This window comes from Amblyomma maculatum, chromosome 4, assembly GCF_055883805.1.
Source record: "Amblyomma maculatum isolate TAMU_Amacu chromosome 4, ASM5588380v1, whole genome shotgun sequence".
NCBI classification, from domain to species: Eukaryota; Metazoa; Arthropoda; class Arachnida; order Ixodida; family Ixodidae; genus Amblyomma; species Amblyomma maculatum.
The window spans coordinates 82852151-82875026 of NC_139347.1; the positions used below are offsets into that span (position 1 = coordinate 82852151).

Consider the following 22876-nt stretch of genomic DNA (forward strand, 5'->3'; position numbering starts at 1 on the left):
AGCAGTTTCCTTAGAAGCACCTCGCCGCAGTTGCAGTCGCCAGTTTACGTTGACGCGGCTGCGCCTCTCCCTTGGTCAGGCACTCTGCGTGGAGCAGCGCACTGCGCCGCTGTTGTTGCGGTGTGTCGGCCTCCTGTCGCGTTGTCACACCCCTCTGGATTAGGCCTTGCCGTAAACATGAGTTCGGAGAACTGATATTTATTTCGATGCTGCTTTGCTTCTTTTATTTTTTTCTTGCTTTTTTTCTTTCTCGTTCAGGCATGACCAGTCGTCTGTAACGATGATCATCGGGGCCGTTAAGATAATAGGACTTCCCTCTTTTGCTGGGCTTGGGGTCAGGAAAAGCAGTGTTTTAAGAGCGTGGTAACCGAATGCATATGGGGCTGAAACGTGAAGGTTAACGAAAAGGGTTCTATTTAAGCTAAGGACAGCGCAGAGAGCTTTGGAGCGAAAAATGGTAGTTGTAAAAGAGGTCGGGAGCGTGCAGAATGGGTCGAAGAAATAACTCGAATTAATAACACTCTAGTTGAAATCAAGAAGAAATGGGCATAGGCAGGGCATGTAGTTTGAAAATATGATTGTGGCTAAGGGTAACAAATTGGATTCCAAGGGAAGGAAGTCGTAACAGGGAGCGGCGGATAGTTAGGTGGGTGGATGAGGTTAAGAAGTCCGCAGGGCTCAAGTGGATGCAGCTAGCACAGGACCGGGATAGTTGGAGTAATATGGGAGAGGCCTTTACCCTGCAGTGGGTATAATCCTGCTGCTGATGATGATGATGACGATGAACCGAATGCGGGTTAAATGCGACGCGGATTTGTCGTCCACTTGGTGTCGGTGCTGGGTACTGCTATTTCTTCAAGTCAGTCTTTTTTTTTTTTCATTAGCTTGTTATGCACCTCTAAAGGCGCTGAAGAAGTCCCGCGTACTTAACGGCCAACACGGGCGTTTGATTTTTCAGGTTAAAGTGTTAAGATGTACCAAATCCATCTGAATAACTGGTCACTCAGATTCGAATCTGAAACGTTTGATAACGCTTGTCGATGCTTTTTTCGAGCCAACCAGCTGGTGGATGACCAAAATAAAAATGTAAAGATGGGACGAAAATCGGCTGTCTCCCTCGTAGCTAGAACTGCAATGACACTCTAGTTATGCTGGCCGATTTCGTGCGATTACATGTCATATGTTAAGGTACATAGCTCTTGCTCATACTCACCTTGTAATAGACAGGCCCACATATTACTCTTAGGATTCTATATTTTTCCCTATTGATTACTGAGTAGCCTGGCGGGTTGTGTGGCTTATAATGATTGCCATTCCTATATAACTTTTAAGGTTTGGCTCAAATATGCTCATTAGTATGCTGCGCAGATACTTTTAACTTTCCTAATTATGTGATTCTGTTGGCCGATTTTTCTACACATTATTTCTCACCGTTGCTTGCTCGGTTTGTTGCTTTTTTTTTTCTTTGTCTGCTGTTTGTAAATATTATGTGATTACATGAGTTAACTTATGAGATAATTTATGTATCTTAAGGCCTCGTAATGCAGTTTAAACTAATTTCCAAACGCTTTGTGGTATACAACTGTGCTGAAAAAAATAATAATAAATGACTTTAAAGCTTGACACCGAACTGGCTATCTTAGCATGACCCTCTTATTAGAAACGAGCCTGCGCAGTATCCCCATCGCTCCATACACTGCTAAACGAGAACAAATTAGGAGTTGTTAAAAGAAGTTAAAAGCTTATATTCATTCAAATCCGCGCATGCGCGGAGAGAAACCGGCTCCGAACGGGGTAAGGAATAAAAAGACCGCCGTAGAAGAGAACGAAAGAGCGCACGAAAGGAAAACAAAATACGGAATGGGAGCTAGGAGCCGAGCAGGATGCGTTTATGGCGTCGTTTACGAGAAGGGCTTTGAGAGTTTTACGAGTTCTGGAGAATGTATCGCGCCTTTCGCTGCCGCCTCGCTAACGCGCATAGCGGAGGACGGGGAAGATGAGGAGGAAAGGACGCTTGGAAGAGGCAGGGCGGAGAGAGGGACGGAGTCAGGGAGCAGTAGAAACAAAAGCTTTGTTTCTTTTTGAAGCCGAGCCTGGAGAAAGAAAGAGATAGACGCAGTACGAGAAAGGGTTGCAGTGCTGAAAGGCAGGACGCAGCGCGCGACAATGAAAATGTTTTGTTTGCGCTGCTGGATATCCATGCATCCATCACGTTGCACTCTTTCTTTTTGCACTGAGGTGCGGGTACACCAGAATACGCGCGCCCCCTTCGCTTAAAAAAATGAACTAAAATAAAGAAAAAAGTACACGAAACGGCTATAGGATAAAAAGTCTGTGTACTACGACGGTACGGATATTGTTAGCGAGTGGCCCGGATGTTTTCCGCGCTGTAAGAGAGCAGAGAGCCTTTGTTTCGGCGTCTTGGGCTTTGAATTGTAGATCTTTGCGCGAGGTTTCGCACGTCTCTCTCTATTTTTTTTTTTATTTTTTTTTTTATTTTTTTTTTTTTTTTCTAGATTCGCAGCTCGCTTTCTCAGCTCGCCAGTTTCTCGCGGAGTCGACTTTTCGCGCCCTGTGTCCGCGCGTTCATCACGCAACCAAGTTTCTTTAGGTGGCGACTCTGGGAAGTGAATTGCCATCCGTCTTTCTTCTTATACTTTTGTTTTCCTTCTTTCTGTTGCTGCACGGTCCGTTGTTGCCCCATTCTTTCTTCTCAGCCGTTTCTCGATTATTCTTTCGCTGCTCTAAAAAACGCGTTAAACTGCTCTCGAAACAAAGAAAAGGCAAACTTGAAACAGGAGCAGTTCAGCCTGTCGCGCGGCTGTAACTCAAAGGCTGGCCAAAAGTGGAAAGGCAGGAAGCAGAATGGCTTAACAAAACTAGCAGATAGAAGGAAGCATTCACTTCTACTCCGGCACTGATACAGAACTGTCTATCTGTGTATATATACTTTTTTTCTTCCTTTTCAGGGTGAAGTGTCAGAGCACTCCTTTCTTCGATGCCATTGTAAAATGAATCGCGGTGTTCTGGACACCCTTGCGCGGCCAGCACACATACACATACGTGGTGCGAGGTACACTGGAGAGAGCTAACACGAATTAATGGCTCCTCTCTTTTCATTCCACGAAGAACGGGGCGCGCGCGTGCCTCAAGCTGCAGCTCGAACTAATGGCCTCCTGCTTCGGTGGGATAAGCCTAGTTCTTTTGTTTCCATCGGCGAAGAAGACAACGGTTAATGAAGAGAGAAGAAACAAAAGAAAAATGAAATGTGCGTTTTGGGAGAAAGGCATGCGGCACTGCGGTATGTAAAGCATGTGGCGTGTCTCTCGTGAACGAAACAGAAAAGAGGATTAATCGGAGTGAACGGCCTGCCAGTTAAGCGCTTACCTTCGCTAATAGTTACTTCGCAGTTATCTTTACGCATTCGCGTCAAGTTCGCAAAGAAGGCGTACGCGTTCTGGGCTAGGAATGGGGGTGATGGCTGCGCTCCTATTCGCATTTTGTTAACGTCCATAAAACTGGATGTAATGAAGGAAAGAGGGGATTTTTAATCGGCAGATGGAAAGAAGCTAACGGGATTGCCCTTCTGTCGATTGGCTGATGGTAACAAATTTAATGGTGCCTGCTATTATGAAGCATCTCCTATATTTGAAGGAAGCCAACGGTCGTCGAAACCAAGGGAGGTATAGTGGGATGCATATTTTTTGTGCTGAATTTAATAATGGAAAAATATAACTGGAATCAGTTTGTTACATGAAAGAAAAAACAAGGAAAAAAAAAAACAACAACCACATAACACCTCACTGCTCAATTTTCTTCTCATGTCAGTTGTTATAGTTGAAAATGCTCGTTAAAACATATGCTCAGACTAAAACCTTTACGAACTGAGCTTCGCTAAAGCCGGCTACGAGCTTAGCCAACCCCATGATGCCGCCCGCGCCGCTTTTGTGACTACAATTGCACCTACAAGTGACATCAGCCAATCGGGAGAGAGCCCGCGCGCTGACGCAGGTCGTCATGCTGTAATATGCGCGCATTCGAACATGAGTCGTCTGCTCCTTGCTAAAGAAAGGCAGACGGCTTTTGCAAAGGTGCATCACAAATACTGATTGTTGCGTTGAGTTTGAAGCCGCAGAAGCGACGTAAAAATTCGCATTGCTTGCTTCCACAACGGCGCACTGTTTCAGTGAGGTTGAGCGTAGTTACACTCACTGCTGCAGCGCTCGTTAACGAGGGCCACACCGCGCCGCAGGCCTGTCTCGCGGCAAAGCCGGCAGTGGGGCCCGCGTAGCTGTTGCCCATTCTCCCTCTCCTTCAGGATGCGCCCACGGTACACTGCGCGCTGTAGCAGTGATAACACGCAGGGTTTTGCATACCGGAGGAGCCGCGGGCGGTCTTGAGAACACGCGACGTAAGGGAGGAGCTCGGATCTAATTTAGAGCACCTGGAGTTGCTTAACGCTCGCCTGAATCCCGTCGCCGCATTCTTCGAAGTGGTGCGATTACAAGCACGCACACACGTATGCGCGTCTGCGAAATGAGCTCCTCGCTTTTCCCCTGGTCCCTACTTATCACTTAAGACACGCAAAACTCGCGCGTCGTCGTCTTATTGTAGTGCAGCCGCTTTGACGTGCACGCATTTTTTTTTTTCCTTCTTCAACACGTCTCTCACTAAGCGGTCGTATATAATCCGCAAGCTTACATTGTCCTACTGAAAGTTTGCGCGAACCTCGCAGTGACGGTAGCATTACGCCTTTGTGCCTAAAGGCAGAAAAGTGGGAAAGGGTTCGCCGTCCGCTATAGAATAGCAAGCGGTAGGAATTTGTTCGAAACCTTCCGCTCTGGGATACTTCAGAGTGGCATATGCAAATATTACTTAGCAGGAAAAAAAGGCATTTAAGACTGCTTGTGTCTGGGAATGATATCGCGGCCAACTTTATTTCATTAACCTCCTCTCTGCGGGTTCGTGCGTGTAGTTCATTGTGCACGAAGACCTGCACACAAGTTCGGAACTTCTAGCTGCAGAGCGATGAGAGGAGAATAATTATAGTGTGTCAGCCGTTTGTTCTCAAGCGGTAACTTTCGCGTCCCTTTCCCTCAGGACAAGAAAACTGTTGCAGCTAGATATTGTTATTGTCAAAAGCAGCGAGAGAAATCGGTTCCTGCATGTCTCTCCACCGCATCGTAGCTTGGTCCCACTGCGCTGCGCCCCCTGAAAATGCGGTATACACTAACAGAAAGACCATACTATGAACTAGGCGGTAGAAAAATGTTTGGGATATAACCAACGCTTAAACATAACATTTATAGATTACGAAAAGAATTGATGCAGTCGGAACCTCAGCAACCATGCAGACACTGCGAAGCCAGGGTGTGGATAAGCCATATGTAAAAGTACTCGAAGACGCTGCACAGCAACCATAGCCTTCCTTAATGAAAGTAATAAAATATTCATAAAGAAATGGTTTAGGCAAGGAGACAAGATCCGCCCCGTACTGTTCCCCGCTGGCTTAGAGGAAGTATTCAGAGGCTTGGAACGGGAACAGATAAAAATAAAGGTTGATGGAGAATACCTTAGTAATATGCGACTCGCTGATGACTTTGCAGTGCTAGGTAACTCAGGGGAAAATCGACTGACAAAGAATGAAAAATGACCTAGAGAGGTATAGCAGAATGGTAGACCTAAGAACTGAAATATTAGGGGGAAGGTCATCTAACGGCATCTAACACTATCTTTTCTTTTCGAGTATTTTTATATTATAAAGGAAAGCGGTATCTTTCTCACTTATCGGTGGATACCTACGCCTGGAATTAAAGGCATTCAGCTGGAAGTACGTATGCCGTTGGTTCGAATCCCTATCGGAAACTAGCTTTAGCTATGCAGCTAATACAGGGCCCTGATGGTTTTAGTGATATGGTTATATGAGGGAGAGGCCTTTGCTTTGTAATGGACATAATCCGGCTGCTGCTGCTGCTGATGATGATGAGAAGAAGAGGAAGAAGAGGAAAAAGAATGTCACTTCCACCTCGAAGGCGAAGACCCAGTTGGCAGCGCTCGTCAACTCCACCATGTCGTGTGGTCTCGGGAGTCGTGACGTCACGCAACCCGATGACCAGTCAGTCAGTTGTCAGTGCATGGTCGTGTCACTCGTCTAGTGCCACCTGCCAGAGCCACGCCTGCGCTCTTTAGCTCACAACACCGACGGCGTATTCTCTGTGAACAGGGCCTTAAAATCTATCGCTGAAAAAAAAAAAAAAAAGAAAGAAAAGAGTAAGGAATGCCGCTATCGATGGCGCTCGTATTTAAACACTCACACATGCAAATGCTCTCTCTCTCCCCTTGCGGGGACCTCTGTGAAATGTCCCAAGAGGTGTTTTCAGTGCTTATCGAATACTGTGAGAATAAGAGCGTAGGGTACGAATCTCCCGCAGAAGCTGATGCATTAAATCCAGGGTTGCTTCTTTTTCCTTCTTTAGGACCATGTCGTGCAATATTGTATTTTACCCACATCACATCGCACACCAGGAAAGTGTTGATGAGGATGACCTTATGAATTACTGGAATTTGAAAATGCTGTTGTCGGACTCCGGCATCGACCGCACTGTCTCCAGTTGAATGGCTCGCAGATTACCCCATCGGGGCATTGATACTAAATGCCGTCCGCTGACTCCTTGCTCGGTGGCGCTGACCGTGCTCGCGTGTCTTATTCAAATGAAAGCCCTGGAAAAGCAGCAGCTTCCGGCCGCGCCGAGAGACGCTTCTTTCGTATACTCGCGGCCAAGGACGTTCACTGCCCTCGGGCGAGAGAGAGCAGATGCCGCGCTGCGCGCGTGTGCTTGCCTTCGCCCTCTTTGGGCGCATATATGCAGTATACATCACTGCCGCAACACAGCGGTGGATAAGCGAGCAATGGGGTGGGGAGTTGGGGATGGACGCACTTCGGGAAATTGGTTCAGCGGGTAGCTTCCCCGCACGGCATTACCTCTTCTTCTTTCGCAGTTTGCCGTACTGTCTTTCCCTTCTGTTTTACCCCCATTGTTTCCTTTCTTTCTTTCTTTCTTTCTTTCTTTCTTTCTTTCTTTCTTTCTTTCTTTCTTTCTTTCTTTCTTTCTTTCTTTCAAGTGTACACAGAAAGAGACAGCATGCGGTCGCGCCTCCATGTCGTGTACACCGTTTAATTTTTCGTATTCCCCTTTGTATGTTCGTATTCGTATTCCCCTTTGTTCATCTATTCCGCCCCTTTCCTTTTGTTCCATGCGCGGGCGCTGACGCCGAACAATCCAGGTCCCTGCTCTATTCTCGGGCGCTCCCTCGAGGTCCCATTCCTGGTGCTTAGCGGCACGCGTTATTTCCTCTTGCACTTTCTTGCGGCGTTCCGGCGCTCCTTGCCTAAATGCCCAGGTGACTCGCACGCTCGCGTAGCTTGCGCAGTGCGTGTGCGCGCGCGGTGTTTACGCGCTGATCAGCGCCGGAGCTTCTTTGGAACGCGATGGCGGTGCAGCGTATCTCCGTGTCTCCGCCGTCGGTCGAGCAGGTGGCGCTCGCGTGAGACGGAGCTCTCCGCAAATTGACGCAGCTCATAGGGTGGGCGGGATGCTCAACGCGCCTGTTCGCTTCTGCGTCACCCATGGAGCGCTGGGGCTTTTAGAGAGGGAGTAATAAGTAAGTTTGAGAAACTTTTTATAGCGCACGAGATGAGGCAACTACAGCAAGCTGTTCAAAACAGGCATAACAGCTGCTGAAGAACTTTAAATTTGTTTACGGCAGCTGAGGTACTCCTAGTAACAACCTTCAATCCTGGAATGAACTCAGTCTGGCAAAGGCAAGGCGGAGGACCATGTTGACGAGTAAAACTATAAAACATTTAGAATTTTGTTTGTTTCTCCAACGGGTTAATGCCAGTTTGAAGAAGATTGAAGTGAGACTGCGAGCAGCACGGCGAACGGTGGAAAGCAGCTGTGGTGGTTTTTATGCGTGGTGAAAGGAGCAAGAAAGTAGCGAGACGTGCTGGCGGCCGCACCTACGTACATCACGTAGCTAAGACTGGCGACCGATGGAGAGGAGGACGGAATGACAACACGACAGTAGAAAGCCTTCATAAAGAAGGGAAGGAAAGGGTGCTCGCAAAGTCTGTAAAAATATGTGCCTGCATAGTTAAACCACATGCCTGACTTGTCGCAGTTTAGCCACTAGGCGGACAAACTAGATCGGCATGTTATACACCGATGTGTTCCACGTGTTCTTGAAATACCTCGCTAGTCGAAGCTTGCTGAATATCTGCATTCGCAGTCGCGGCTTGTGCGCGGTCAGGGTTCGCTCAGTGCGACCTCTCGAGTTCTTGGTAATTCCCAACGATCTGCAATGTTTCGAATCGATACCCGTCGTACTATTTGTGTATAGCTTCTTCTGCTCGGTCCTGTTTCCCGGTTTATAAATAAATGCACGCTATCGCAATTAACGTCTCTTGTATACGTCGGGCTCGTGTTTTACCGCAACTATAATGAAAAGTTACTCAGTGTTTAGGTAAATCTCACATTTTGTTTGGATATGGTTGTTACCCTGCAGAGGGGACATCCAAGAAAGCCTAACTAAGTTACATTTTGCTGTATAATGGGGAAAGGGACCTGGTGTTTCACCACAAATAAAAGAAAGGTACCTTAAATTGAAATCAGTGTCAGATTGTTTGCATAGGGCTGTTACAAGAGTGGACATCAAAAAAGAAAGAAAGAAAAAGCGCAACTTAGTCAATGATATGGTACAATATAACAAAGAAATGGACGATGGTGAGAATATTGATGGGATAGGATATAACCTCCAGACAGTGGCAACTGGATGTCTTTAGGAAAAAAGAAATGTTATGAACGGCTCTTGGCCTGTTAGAGACTAGCAGTCGCAATTTATTCTGTTCCAAGACCCATGTTAACAAGCGGCTAGGTTTAGAATAGTTATCAATCGTTCCTTGAAGCGTAGAATGCACATACAAGCATTTTTTCGCTTTCGTTCTAAGTATTCTAATTGCAAGCTTCAATCTGATTTGTTTAACAAACAACAGCACTTTTAACTGGGCATTGTTTTTGTTCTTGCTTTGCAGAAGCATTCCTGTCAACCACAGAAGCGCAGCAGCTCATCACGGCTGTTTACGTCTCTACGTACGGACGCCTAAATTACTGCCCTGCAAAGGTACGAGCATTTTCATCATTTCAGCCTGCCCCCCCCCCCCCCCCCTCCACACACACACACACACCTTCTCAATATTTCGTCATTCTTGCGTTCTTTTGGCAGATTTTATTCACAAGTCAGATTTTCCATCACCTTTATTGTACGGTGTGAACCAGCATAGGAATTATTTTCCTGTTGCAAGGCTAAATGAATCGCAAAAAACTGTATCAGTTAAGAGACCAAGATTGTTCGCGGCAAATACAAATAAACAACAACAACAACAAGCTTTGCTAAGCTCAGTTAAGAGACCAAGATTGTTCGCGGCAAAAATAAATAAACAACGACAACAACAAGCTTTGCTCAGCCTGGGTAGTGCAACAACGGCGTTACAGTTTCACTGTATACATCTCTTTGTCCCGCTCTTCTCCATTTTATGTCGCAGCCATTATCGGTGTCGCGGTTGAGAACTTTATGGAAGAAAACGGAATCCCAATGGAGAAAGAGTCCTTATATTGTACCCTCCTTTGGAGCTGTTTTTCTAGCCTATTCGGCGCGGTGTCTTCAGAAATGTGGGCAGCCATGCGTTTTGAAGTGCCTAACCGGAAAGCAGGTGACGTGCTGTGCACTTCGTAATACCACCGTCAAGACAAAAGCATTCATTAAAGGCGCGTGAGCCCACAGGGTTCTCACTGTTCCGTTTCGCACGCGTCTTTATTCGAAGCAGTAAGCCGTGATCTAAGCTTTCACAGAGAGTCCCTTTAGGACCTGGACGGGGGAGCTGTCATTTTGCGCCCATTGACGAAGTTCAGCTTTGCCGCATTACCAAATTTCGCCCCGAAACCGCGCCATCTCGAACTCGTGAAAAACTCTCCTGCGATTGAGCCGTCAACGCACCACCAGAAGAGGGTATACTGGTCAACGACACCACAGACGTTGCGCGATCCCGCGTTCCGAACGGCGCGGTATTTGGTTCAAAGTAAGCACGTGCTGAACGCAAATAGTATACGCACGCCCCGATTGTTGGCGCCGCTTCGTGAACGGCGCCGCTCGCTATAGTCAGCACGACGTGAGGCGACTGGCGGCGCTTCGGACGCCGCTTTCGTGCGTTCGGTCAGAAGCCGGGGCGGACACTTTTGATCGATAAAATGCACTTTTTGAAGTCCTTGCACACGCGCACGCGCGCATGCATACGAGACGACGGAAAGAAAAACAGACAGGCGACCGGGAGCACGGGATATACATTCCAAATACACCATGCCCTCTTCTTCCCAACCGTCTCCCTCTTTCTCACACAGGGCCAAGGGAGCGAACAACAGCGGCGCAGAGCGCTGCGAGACCCGAGAGGGACTTTTTTCGCCAGAAGAGTTTGTCGGCCTTCGCCGATCCTGCAGGGGGTTCAGATCGCGAGCGCGCGAATTGCATGCCGGGGGTTCGTGGGCGGCACGTGCTCCGAATGCCCGCCGAGGTTTAGGCCCCGCGTGTCTCCGCCGTAGCCGTCGTTTCGCCGTATATAAGGTCGCCGAGGCTTTTTCGAAGCGGGCGACGAAAGCGGCGCCGAGCTGTTGACGAGCGCCGTGGTCCAACTCGGGCTCCCCTTCCGTCGCCGCTCGTATGTAGGCAACGGGAAGCTGGAACGGCTGCGACCGTGCTCTGAATATCGGCCCTGCTTTGTGTCCGCCCCGGCAGACGAGGCTAGCAGGCAGTCCTGACCGCTGCCGCCGTGCTGTTTCTGCTGCGGCCCGTGGTGGTGGGCGACGCTGTTGCCGCGCTTGCCGGAACGGTTTTCGCCCTGCACTTTCCTTGTTGCCAATGAACGCAGAATTATGAACGCGCCACGGAATACCGATAGTTTGATACACGCATTGGGTGCCTTTTCTCTTCTGTGTTTGCCCTTTGAGACGGAATGGAGAACAGGATGCGGTGGGAGGGGCACGAAGGCGGCAACAGCTGGGCCCGCGCCTCGGTGCGTCTTTTCTTTCACCGTTGCCCGTTAGGGGCTGGTCATCTGAGTTACTTTTTCTACGAGATCAACAGAGGAGACGGCGCCGAGCTATAGGGTTTCACATATAAATCCTCTCCCACTTGTTCGGTTAAACGGCGTTGCTGAATATCTAGCGTTTATTATTATTATTTTTTTTTTTTTTTTTTTTCTGGAAGACGAGCTCAGGGGTCTTGAGGTAGCGCGCTCTGCGTTTTCGTAACGCTTAATCTATGTAGCAATGCCGCGGCTGGGGTTTATAACGAGCTCCTGCTACCTTTTGCCAAGGAACGGTTGCTTAGGGTTCTGCGGCCGTAATTTGCTCTGCTATTTGTGGAACGTCTGAATTTTGACCTTCTCGTCTTGTGCTGCTCGCTCGCTTCGTTGATGTAGAATTCAATCCCAGCTGCTTCAGACCGGAATGTTTTAAGCATATATCGTACAGCGGTTTTGGCGGTGAGGTAAAATGACGGCCCCTTTATTCTCGTTTCTTGGAAAGCGGCTTCATTTCTCATAGCTTACGTCACGGTGGAGAAGGCTGACAGCGTTAAAATAAAGAAAAAAGAAATGTGAGTGGGCGCTAGGCGGGAACAGAGGAGACAAGGTACGCTGGGCCGGCCTGTGCGCCTACAAGATGACATGATCCTTAGAACTTGCAGATATAAAGAAACATGACACATGTGTAGCACTCGATAAGATTCGTTCAAGGGACTTAGATCTATCTTATGTTCGGTACGGCGAAAACCTTTCCTGCGGCTCTTTGCACTCATTTGCTTTTTCTTTTTTGATCTTTTTCCCACGTTTTTGCACAATTTTAATGTCCGTGGCTGTTTTGACGTCTGCACACTATATCGATGTCCATTGCTATTTTGACGTGTAATTGACGTTCTTGGCTGTAATTAATTAACTGATTGCTCCACATCAACGAAATTTTGCACACAGACACATTTTTCACCCTCTATTCCAAACAAATATTAATTTATTCACCAATCAAACCATTTCTCGGCAATGACGCTGTGACATCCTCCGCAGACGCACAAAACCTGTCTACGCTCATGAGCCTTAAAAATGTGGACACAACTAAACACCTTATACACGATTGTTATGACATCATTCCCGATGTCGGTGCAAGTACACTCACTCTCCGGAGGTCCTAAAGTTTAAAGAAAACAATGGTGATGTAAATCAATCAGCAGCGGATGTTAGCTAAGAGCGACTGTAAGAGGGGTGGCTAAAAGGCACAGAAACGACATAATTGGTTATGAGTGCAGGATTAAAATGTTGTTTAAGAAGATGGCTAAATAAAGTAATACAAAGAAAAAAAAATCCGAGCACGGCGGCAACAGCCACCATCGCGTTTCAATAGACGACGTTCCTACATTTTATCCATCCTATAGAGTCTCTGGATAAACTCATCTAGGGATTCTAATCCATCCATCTAGCCAGCTCTTTCTGTGGGGAAAGCCCGAAGACGTGTACGTTGCGCTTTTTTTCTTTTTTTTTTTTTTTTCGCGTGGGTGCTGCATGTCCGTCCCCTTTTTCTTTTTGTTGTTGCTGTTGTTGTTGTTGTTGCTGCTGCTACTACTAGATAGATTTAGCTTACCGCAGACGTACTATTGTTGACGTACCCTATATCGGTTTACTGGGCGCCTCCCATGCAGACGCAGTGGCTGCGATGGCGCCAACCATTGTCAATGCGCATGCGCAGGAGGGATCCGACAAGCTGGTATTCGTCTACGCTAGTATACGTCTCCGGCAAACTAAATCTCTCTACAGCTGAGTTCTAGACGTGTCACATTCTAAGTAACAGAAGCAAATGAGGATGATTTTCAGTAATCATTATTAAAAAATACAGATTAAAAATGGCGCAGGTTTAAGCCTACTTAAACTTCGACAAAAGAAGCGAAAAAACCCGTCGCGATGGCTCAGTGGTTAAGAAGCTCGGCTACTGAACTCAGCTACCCGTGTTCGAACCCGAGCGGTACGAATCCGCGCTCCGATGGTTTATTGGACCACACCCGGTCTAGCTAAATCACCACAGAAAAGGTAAGTCCTGTTTGGTCTGCCGAGGCCTTCAAGGTAATTCGCTTACATCCTGCGAAGTCGGAGTATTAATAACTTTATTTGGTGTCCTGCAGGGTTTAACGCGACCGGGCCTAGGTCTCCCACGTGGGAAAGTCGAGATTTGTCTCTTTGCCGCTTCGAAATCCTGCTGGACGGCCCAGAGTTGGTCGTTGCGGCTGGAGCTGCGCAGAGGGGCGGGCCACCTCGACGAGAGGGTTTCAGGATTATCACCTGTCAATTTGCCTTGCACTCCCAGAGTATGTGCTTAAGTGCTGCTATGTTTGTCTTGCAGACCTTGTATGTGTTGGTGTCATATATTTCGTGGCAAATCCTATTGTACTACAGCGGGTTCGTGTATGTATTTGTTTGCAATTGCCTCCATTCGACTTCCTGAGCTCTGCATAGTTTTCTCCTGGGCGGAGGGAAGATCCGGCGGGCCAGGTAGAGGGCTTTAGATAAGTATTTGAAGCTCGTCAGCTTCCCCACTTATTCGCAATGGCTCTCTCCGGAACGGTTTGCGAAAACGTCGGATGTATAGGGATATTTTCATCCCCACTCAGAGGTTAAAGAAGAAGACGAGGTAGGACATCGTTAAAGCTCAAGGCCATTCGACGGCACGCGGCGAAATTCTGCACTAAAATATCTGTACAACTGGAACACCATTACGGTGAACTTGCCATCCTTGGTGGACGCCCAGAAAATGTGTGCAGTTACTCAAATTCCCCTGGATGCGAATGAGCATGTCCCAGTGCAAATATATTTTGCCTCAGGCCCTGACACCCTCCGCTGCGTCGTTTACCATGTTGACAGCAGAAGTCCTTCTGAGGAGGTGCGAGCAAACATTCGCTGTTCAACTCACGCAGTGTTGCAAGCACGGCCTCTGGGGCGCCGGGGTTCATACCTACTCACCCTACAAGGCCCGTTGACTTTGCCTGACTACCTAACCTATTATGGTGCGATTATCAAACCACAGCCCTTCCGACCTCGCCGTATATTTTGTTATCACTGCCATAAAGAAGGGCACATGCAAAATACCTGCCCTAATCCGGCAGCTGTGGCCGACATGAATGAACCAATAGCGCTTTGTGCCCTATGCAAATCGGCGGACCATGACATGCGCTCCCCCGCTTGTCCAAAGAAGAAGCGAACGAGGCCGTCGCGCAAGCCGCCTGGAAAAGCAGATATTCCTACAAGTAATCGCTTCGCTGCTCTTACATGTGATGAAACCGACTTCCCTGCACTTCCTTTACTTGACCCACCTGCTCATCATACGTCTTCTCAGCATGGTTCATACGCACAAGCGACTCACCCTCGTGGATCAAATGGTACACCAAAACGGTCAGTGCACCAATCACATGTGGATGCCGCAGATGAAGACGCTGTTTTAGACAATGCCATTGCCAGAGGCTCGCCAACGTCTAGACGAACTCACCAAGCTCCGAGAACAGCGTCGCTCTCACCCCTGTCGAAGAAGTATAATACCTCGTGATAAGGTTTCAGATGAATCACCTCCAATACGCATCAAACCACAATCACGTGCAGACAACACGTTAACCCCGAATACCCCAACAGTGGATAAATTATTAGCCCTTATGGAGCAGGTGACCTCCCTCATTGTAGAAGCTCTTCGGCCTCGGAATGGATAATGCGCTGTCTCTGGTGGTGCAGTGGAACTGTCGAGGCTTTGCGAATAAGGCCTCTGAAGTGAACATCCGTCTTCGCGACAAAAAGCTAAAGGTGTGGGCCTTCTTACTTAAAGAGCATAACTCACTTCCTCGCCTTTCAGGATTCTGCGCTTACCATTCACCTGCCATTCCTGATCGCCGTTGTATCACCTCTTCCCTCAGCCCAGGTAAATCTGCAATTTATATTCACACTTCAGTTCCCCACACTGATCGACCTTTCACGGTGGTGTAACACACGCCAAGAGGTGGTAGCACTCCTAGTTAAGCCTGTACGCACGCCACTTATACTAGTTTCCTTTTATGGCCGTCCTGGTTTCGCATCTCCTAATCTTGGATGGGTTCGTTTTCTGCGTTCTACCTACTCGGGTATCTCTATTCTAGTCGGTGGAGACTTCAACGGCGCACATACCTCGTGGGGTTACCCATCGGATTCTCCCAGGGGTGCACACATCCACGGAAGCTTTTCAGATAATTCTTTTCATCTTTTAAACCACCCGCATACATCTACCCGTCCACGAGGTGGGCCTTATTCACCTGATTTGACTTGGTGGTTAGGCCCTGGTAGCCCTCGTTGGGCTGTTGAACCAGATACCTGGGGTAGTGATCACAGCCCTATCTTTATCTCTCTCACTCCTTCGCGGATACGTAAAATACGCCGTAGCGTACGAATAACATCATGGGACTCTGTACGCGCAGACAATCGCTTATCTGATTTCACCTCATCATCAGCATTGTCTATTCTCTCTGCTGTTCTTGCGTCCCACACGATTACCACCACTGTAAATGAAGACGAACCAAACCCGGACATCCACCTCCTGAATCTTTGGGCTCTGCGTCGCAAGGCAGATCATTATGCTGCTCGTAACCCCGATGACCCATCGGCTATCCCCGCTCTTCACCGGGCTACCGCGCGTGCGAGGCGGTATGAAAAGCGTCTAGGAAGGCAACGTTGGGCTTCTCACCTAACCATGGCAGAGCTGCTGGCCTCCATTGAACGCCTCAAATCTTACTCTGCTCCCGGGCACGACGGCATACCTAACTCCTTATTCCGCAACTTGGAAGGGACTGCTTTGCAGGCCCTGCTTGATGCATTCAATGACGTGTGGCATTCTGGTGTCATGCCGGACGAGTGGAAGCATTCTATTGTTGTTCCAATACCGAAGTCAGGTCATCCTCCAGTATCTCTCTCGGCCCTTCGTCCAATTTCCCTGACACCAACAATCTGCAAGCTTTACGAAAACATTCTCGCCACTCGCTTATCGTGGTGGTTGGAATCCCATGATTGTTATCCAGAATCCCAAATTGGCTTCCGCCCGCAAATAGGAACGGAGGACGGTCTTGCTACTTTGGCTGCTGACGTGCTTCACCACTCTCCGCACAGTCATCTTGTTAGAACTGTGATCGCTACAGATATAACAAAGGCGTATGATAACATCCTTCACTCAGCCATTCTTGCCTCCCTACAAACTCTTGGTCTTCCTCACAGGTTTCTCCTCGCCATTCAGGCCTTTCTAACAAATAGAACATTCAGTGTGCGTGCCAATGGAAAGCCCTTTGGTCACTTCCCCTCAAACAGAGGAGTGCCCCAGGGCTCCGTTCTCGCCCCTACATTATTTAATGTGGCCTTCATTCCACTTGTTCGAGCCCTAGAGGCCATCCCTTCTATACGCGTGCTTGCGTATGCCGATGATATAACCTTATGGTGCTGTCACCCAGATACGTCTGTCCATGAGGCGGCCCTCCAGCATGCGCTGGATGTATTGACATTTCGCCTCCCTCCTTTGGGCCTAACTCTTTCGCATACAAAATCCTGTTTCATTCGCATTGGAAATAAAGCTGGCTTACGGAAAGCTCCCACTATAAATTTTATGATAGATAATACCCCAATTCCTCAGGTACAAACCGTTCGCATTCTTGGTCTTCTTCTTCATTCCTCTGGGACTGGCACTCCGTGGCTGACAGCCATCCGTAAGACCGCTCACGCTACTCTAGGTCTCATTCGTCGCATAGCTATGCGCTCTGGCGGCGTGCGTGCTCACACGGCCCGCCAGCTTGTTCGCTCTGTCCTCCAGCCGCGTATAATCTACCAGGCACAGTTTCAACGTCTCACCCGCAGACAGTGGGACTCCCTTGAGGCCATCAATCGTGAGGCTATGCGTGCAATAACATATCTTCCCCGCCTAACACCCATACCAGTACTTCAGGAGTATGCCCAGCTAAATACGCTCACTGAACTCGTTGATCAGCGGATGGCAAACAGAGCTTGCAAACAGTCTTTACAACTACATCATTTAAAGACACTACCTCCATGGTCGTAGTGCCAGCTCACGGACAATCGCCCCACTGCTTCCCCGTCGATATCATCTGCACATCTGCCTGAAGGGTGCATATTATATACCGATGCATCACATACTGCAGAGCGAGGAGTTACTTCTTTGTATAGTCCCTCTCATCCGCATCTCAACACTCACGTGACATATACCGCGGATACGTGCACCCCTCTGGCACTGGAACTTCAAGCAATTTACAATGCCATACATTCCCTTCCACCAGTTCCTACATTCAATGCAGTTCATCTTTACACAGACTCTCTCACTGCCCTTAAACAGCTTAAGGCCGTTCGACGCACATTCCAAATAACACAGCCCATATATTTGCTCTGTTCAAAGTACCCATGTCCTGTGCGCATACACTGGATTCGCGGCCATGCTCGCGATCCACATAATATTCAAGCGGATGCTATGACGCATATAAACACATCAGGCGATCCACCACCTTCCCCTCTTCCCCCAGATCCGTTCCTGTCCCACGTTTCCGATTCGCAAGTTCTGCGCCAGCGAACACGCGCTCTCATTCCTCCGTGTTCGCACCCTCTCCCCCGTAGTCTTACTCGGCAGGAGGAGGTGACAGTGCGCCGGATCCGGGCAGGGGCGGCTCTGACCCCATCTGTTCGACATCGATGGCGGGAAAAAGATTTACCAGTGACTGACAGGTGCCCTCACTGTGACACTCCACCTGACGTCTGCGATGTGCATCACTTGTTGTGGACGTGTCCATCAACGACTCACATTAGGCAACGGATAATCATGAAGGACCTGCGGTGGAATCGCGATAGTGATTATGAGAAATGGACGATGGACAATCGCTATACTGCCAACCTTCTCGAATACATAAGCGCAACTGGACTTCACTCCTTCCTTTAACTTTCTATCTCCTGCATCCCATTCCCCCTTTCTCAACTTATGCCTTGTGGCAAACTCTTCGAAAAAAAAAAAACTGGAAAAGGAAACTGAAAAAAAAAAAAAAAAGAGGGATACCCTTGCTTGCGCTGTCTGCGCTTGCATTCGCCTCTTGTCACGTGTGCGCGCTCCGCGAGGGCTTCTCTGCCAGCCGTGCGTACATGCAAGGTCGCGTCTCTCCGCCAGGGGACAAACTGGGCACTAGCATCGCAGAGCAAGCTCCAACTGGGGCTCCGTATTGAAGTGTGCAGTGCTGCTCATCGAGTGCAATTTTCGTGGTACTCCGCAGAGACGACATGCATGGACCCACTTGCGTCATGCAAGCATGAATGTTTTAAATATTGGTCTCAAGCATGTGTTTTCTTTTTCTAATGTTCATCGCCATGTGAATACGCAGTCATATTCGCCTTTACTCCCTTCTTTTTCAACTTGATCCGTTATTGTTTATTCTCATTTATTTTATGGCTGTTTTCTTCTTCTACTTTATTTTGTGCCATGTGCAACGTGCGGTACGAAGCTGGTATAAAAACATCCTATAGTCGCCTACTATCACATAACAAAACGAAACGCACATTAAAGGTGGTCATCCAGTCAATGATGAAGTGGTTTATTGGCACTGTATGCCAGCACATAGCGCTCACCTGCCAACATGACAGGTGCAAGGTAGTAAACTGCGACGTTATTGTAGCAGTACACAGGTGCAATTGTTGAAGGGCTCATTTGAATACCATTTATAGCTTGGGTCATTGCGAAACCAGTTGTGTACCGTCCTCAGCTGTCACTGTCCAGAAAAATTCATTTGCGTGCGTGAAGTCCGTTCTTAGAGTATCGGTACTTATTAGAGCAAAAACAACACAGTAATTATCGAAGGCGAATCCAATTGCCTTCGCAAACTCGCTTATAGTGGAAATTAGGAGCGTTATAGCGACCCAAATTTCGTTTTACTTATAACTTGCTATGCCTAAAGTATTTCCATATTTCGTAGCATTGCGTAGTTCAATAAAAGCATTTTTTTAATGATTTGTTGCAAGGTCGATACGGCATCCTTTGCAGCTTTGTTTCGGCTTTATGTTCCATGCGAGAAGGCGCTTAGTGACAGCCCCGCGTCCGCGAATTTGTTTCCTTAACAAGAGCACTGCGTTGAGGCACACATACACGCGTATACGCGGGCGCGTCTTGACGTGGTGCTCCCCTTTGTTTTACCGTCATCCTTTGTGTTAGAGCGCGATTCAGGGATCGACGGGTGCGGAGAGCGCTGTTAACTCGTCTTTCAGCCCTCGCCGTGCCGCGTCCCATTCGAGAGGTCTGCCCGTGTTTACACGTAAATGAAGCTACTCAGGTGCCTGTATTTCGCCGCCCATCTCAGGGTTGCCACACGTGCAAGAGGAGAGGTCGACTGCATAGCTAGCGCGCCTGCTTTCTTCTCGAGCTAAACCTTTCGGCCGTGTGTCATTCAGGATGGCGTCGTCGTATCGGCCTATATTGAAGCACCGACTGGTCGATATGAAGCACACTCAATGAGACGGCAAGCATGCTTTACGCGTCACCGCTGCAGTGACATTGCTTGACACCAATAAGTAAGCTCCACTTGATGTTGGGTTTGCGGAAGGTGCGACAGTCTAAACATTAGCATGGCCCTACCACGACTTTTCCGTGATGTCGTGCCACGAACCACGTCAGTTGTGCCCGCAGGAAAAGGCAGAAGTGCGAATCATTGTGTATGTACGTATACGCTTCAGTCAGTCTGGTGCATAGATTTCACATTGCTTCCGAACCGTTGTACCCTAGGTAAACAATTGGATCATTCGGACAGCTCAGAGCTTTCATCCCCCAATCAGGGGCCTAATTCATTAACATTTACGTGGAATAGAACGTTCAGTAATCGCCCGCTGCGGGTATAGGCTGCATGATAAGATGAATATAAGCTGTCGATCAATCGCTCATGGAAGTTTCACCTCCACACAGGACCCTAAAATGCAGCAAACATCGCCGCTACATATACAAAATGCTTGTATATTATTGTTATGGTGAATGAAGCCCCATTACTGCGACCGTGGGGTGTCTTGAGAAAACTGAATGTCGTGGTGAAGCGACGTGCTACATCGAATCTCAAACCACATTAATATTGCGCAAGTGTTTTTAAACCTCGTATTCGAATGCAATACACTTGAAAGCGCGAGCTCGGAGTATCTAACTTCGCGTACATGACATTTGTATGGAGCCCTGTTTCACGCTGACACTGTAAGAAGTCGATGCCAACAGCTCTCTGTAAGCGGTGTCGAAGTGCATTCTTAACGCGACTGCAATCTCCCTTTGTCACCGTTTATCGCGAAGCTTTGCACAACCACGTCGCAAGCGTTCTGTTGCTGAGATCGCTCCATTCCGGAACCAGCTGTTGTTTGTCCTTCGCGGCGAGGCTGTTGAGCTTGCTATTCGTGGTGGGTCGAGAGGGATAACGGACACAGATGGCTTGAACCTGTGCGCTGCAATGCAGTGACCTCAGTTTTTGGTGGCGTGACGCGTCCTGTTTCGAGCTGTCATTCATTTCAAACTAGTCTACCCGTGTATAAGCGAATACCAAATGTGAAAAGGTAATATCACCGGTGTCGCTGTGCAAGCGAATACAAATTAAAAAAAAAAAAAGAGTGTCACTGTGTCGTATCAAAATACCAGTAACTAGTCTGAATTCGCGAGGGGGTGATTAGGGAAATACGCGAGCGGCTGCATATTGCGAACGACGTTGATGGCGTCAGCAGTTGCCGACGGGATGAATGTAAGGCATATCCCGCCACCACCACCACAGCTTAGTCTAAGCCTGCCGATTTAAAAGTCTTGCACTCTGCGATAGAACCTTCGGTACCGGCATGTTTGCCTGGAAGGGAATGTGATGAACATTGCGGTATGTCCTAATTCTTAATTCAATAAGACGGAAAGTGCTGAATGTAAGTTATATGTTAATAGGTCCTGCATTTCATTCGGGGCTCGAGGTGCCTAGGAAGAAACACTGCTGTAACTCGGCTCGAACGTACATTCGCCATCTCTAAAATCCTTAAAGCTTTACACTGGGCTAGATGACTCAAGTTCTTGTGCAAATCTAGGACTCATCCGCTTGTAAACACTGGACGGGGCACGATGCGGTTCCAGTGCACTAAGTTCGTCACCGGGCTGATTTGCCGCAGCGTACTGGAGAACCTTTAACGGAGAGTTTCGTGACCATAGAGAAAGGGCATCACCGACAATGCAAGCCATTTAGTCGGTCCCATTTCGACTCTCGCGAAGAGAGCTGTTCAGCAGCGAGGACGCGAACGGGCATCTTGATCTGCCATTCTGCTTATCCACCCGAGCGCCGCCCGAGCCACCGACTCCGAAGTCCTTATCCGTACATTCTCGCTGAAATGGAAGTTGCGAGAAAAAAAAAAATCAAGCATAATAAAAGAAAAAAAAAAAAGGACGCAGAAGTGGGCAGCATGCAAAAAGGAGGTGGCCTGAGGAAGCGGCCTCTCGCGGTAATCCGATCTCCGTGGTGCTCTCCTTTCACCCAGGCGAGTGGCGGCGCCCCTATCTATCGCCGGCCTGGGCCGCGATGATAAGGACGCCAGGTCCGACGAATGCGCCCCCCACCGCCGCTGCCCCGGCCCCGCCGAGGACGGACGGGCGTTCGTCTAGCTGCTTGTCAATTGTTATGAGTGTATACGTTCGGCCGCCGTGAGTCAGTGTGTGGGAGGCGCGTTCCTCCGAAGATGTGTCGCCAGTTTAAACAGCCTGCTCTCTGGACTCCGTGCGTCTCCATCTTCTTCCGCCTCCTCCGGACCCAAGTTCGCTTCGTCTTCTCTGCCTCCTTGCGTGCCGTGCCTTGACTCCTCTACCGCCGCTGCGCTTTTTGAAACGGAGAGATCGCGAGGCAGCAGGGACAGCTGAAACGATCGAGTTTAACGGTCGCCCGCAATCGGCACGCCCTTATCGGCCTGCCTGCTGTATCGGCCGTTGTCGAGCCTGACGCGGACTGCGGGAATTGTGCCTTTTTTTTTCTTCCCCTTCTCTCAGCCTCTGTGTCTCCTTAGTAAGCGCTGCGCAAACACCTACACCCGTCGGGCTCGCGAAAACCATCTTCTCTTGTCGTGCGCTGTATGCAGCGTCAGTGCACGCGGTCGGCCGAGCGAAATGATGTGTGGCACCGCTTTCGGTTGACTGCTTTGTGTGCGGATTTCATTCCCTGGGACATTTCTCTTGACGCACCGTATTGGCGTAGTGACTGGAGCCGCTCTCGAGACCCATCGTCTGCGTTCCTGAGCGGATAACACTTCTTCCAGGTAAGCGATTACAGGCTCGTCTACTTGCCACTGTCCCCGGATATTTGCCTTCTGGTGCACTCAGCTCCGCCTTTCTAGACGTTGTTCCACCGCCTTGCTCCTGGCGTTGATCGTCATCATCATCATCACCAGCCTGATTATACCCACTGCAGGGCGAAGGCCTCTCCCATATTTCTCCACTTAACCCGGTTCTGTGCTAGCTGCATCCACTTGACCCCCGCGAACTTCTTAACCTCATCCGTCACCAACTAACTTTCTGTCGCCCCCTGCTACGCTGTCCTTCCCTTGGAATCCAGTTTGTTACCCTCAGCGACCATCGGTTATCCTCTCTTCGCACTACATGTCCTGCGTTGATCAAGGTTTCTTTAATTAGAAACCGAGAACGCTTTTTTTTTTTTTTTGACCGACATTTACCTATGTGAACCGTGTGATAAACAGTCG

General features: G+C 48.7%; 1 protein-coding gene across 3 annotated transcripts in view; it reads left to right on the plus strand.

Moving 5' to 3' along the window:
• LOC146191529 (uncharacterized) overlaps positions 1-22876 on the plus strand; it is a 295812-nt gene that overhangs the window by 170361 nt on the left and 102575 nt on the right. Inside the window, exon 4 of one of the 3 annotated variants that reach the window (XM_084602042.1) lies at positions 9092-9180. The exons of 1 other annotated variant lie outside the window; for it this stretch is intronic. The gene's annotated coding sequence lies outside the window, so the exon portion shown is untranslated. Of the gene's footprint in view, positions 1-9091; positions 9181-21764; positions 22436-22876 lie in introns of those variants that run through there. One more of the 3 variants, XM_084602044.1, reaches the window with a different exon arrangement.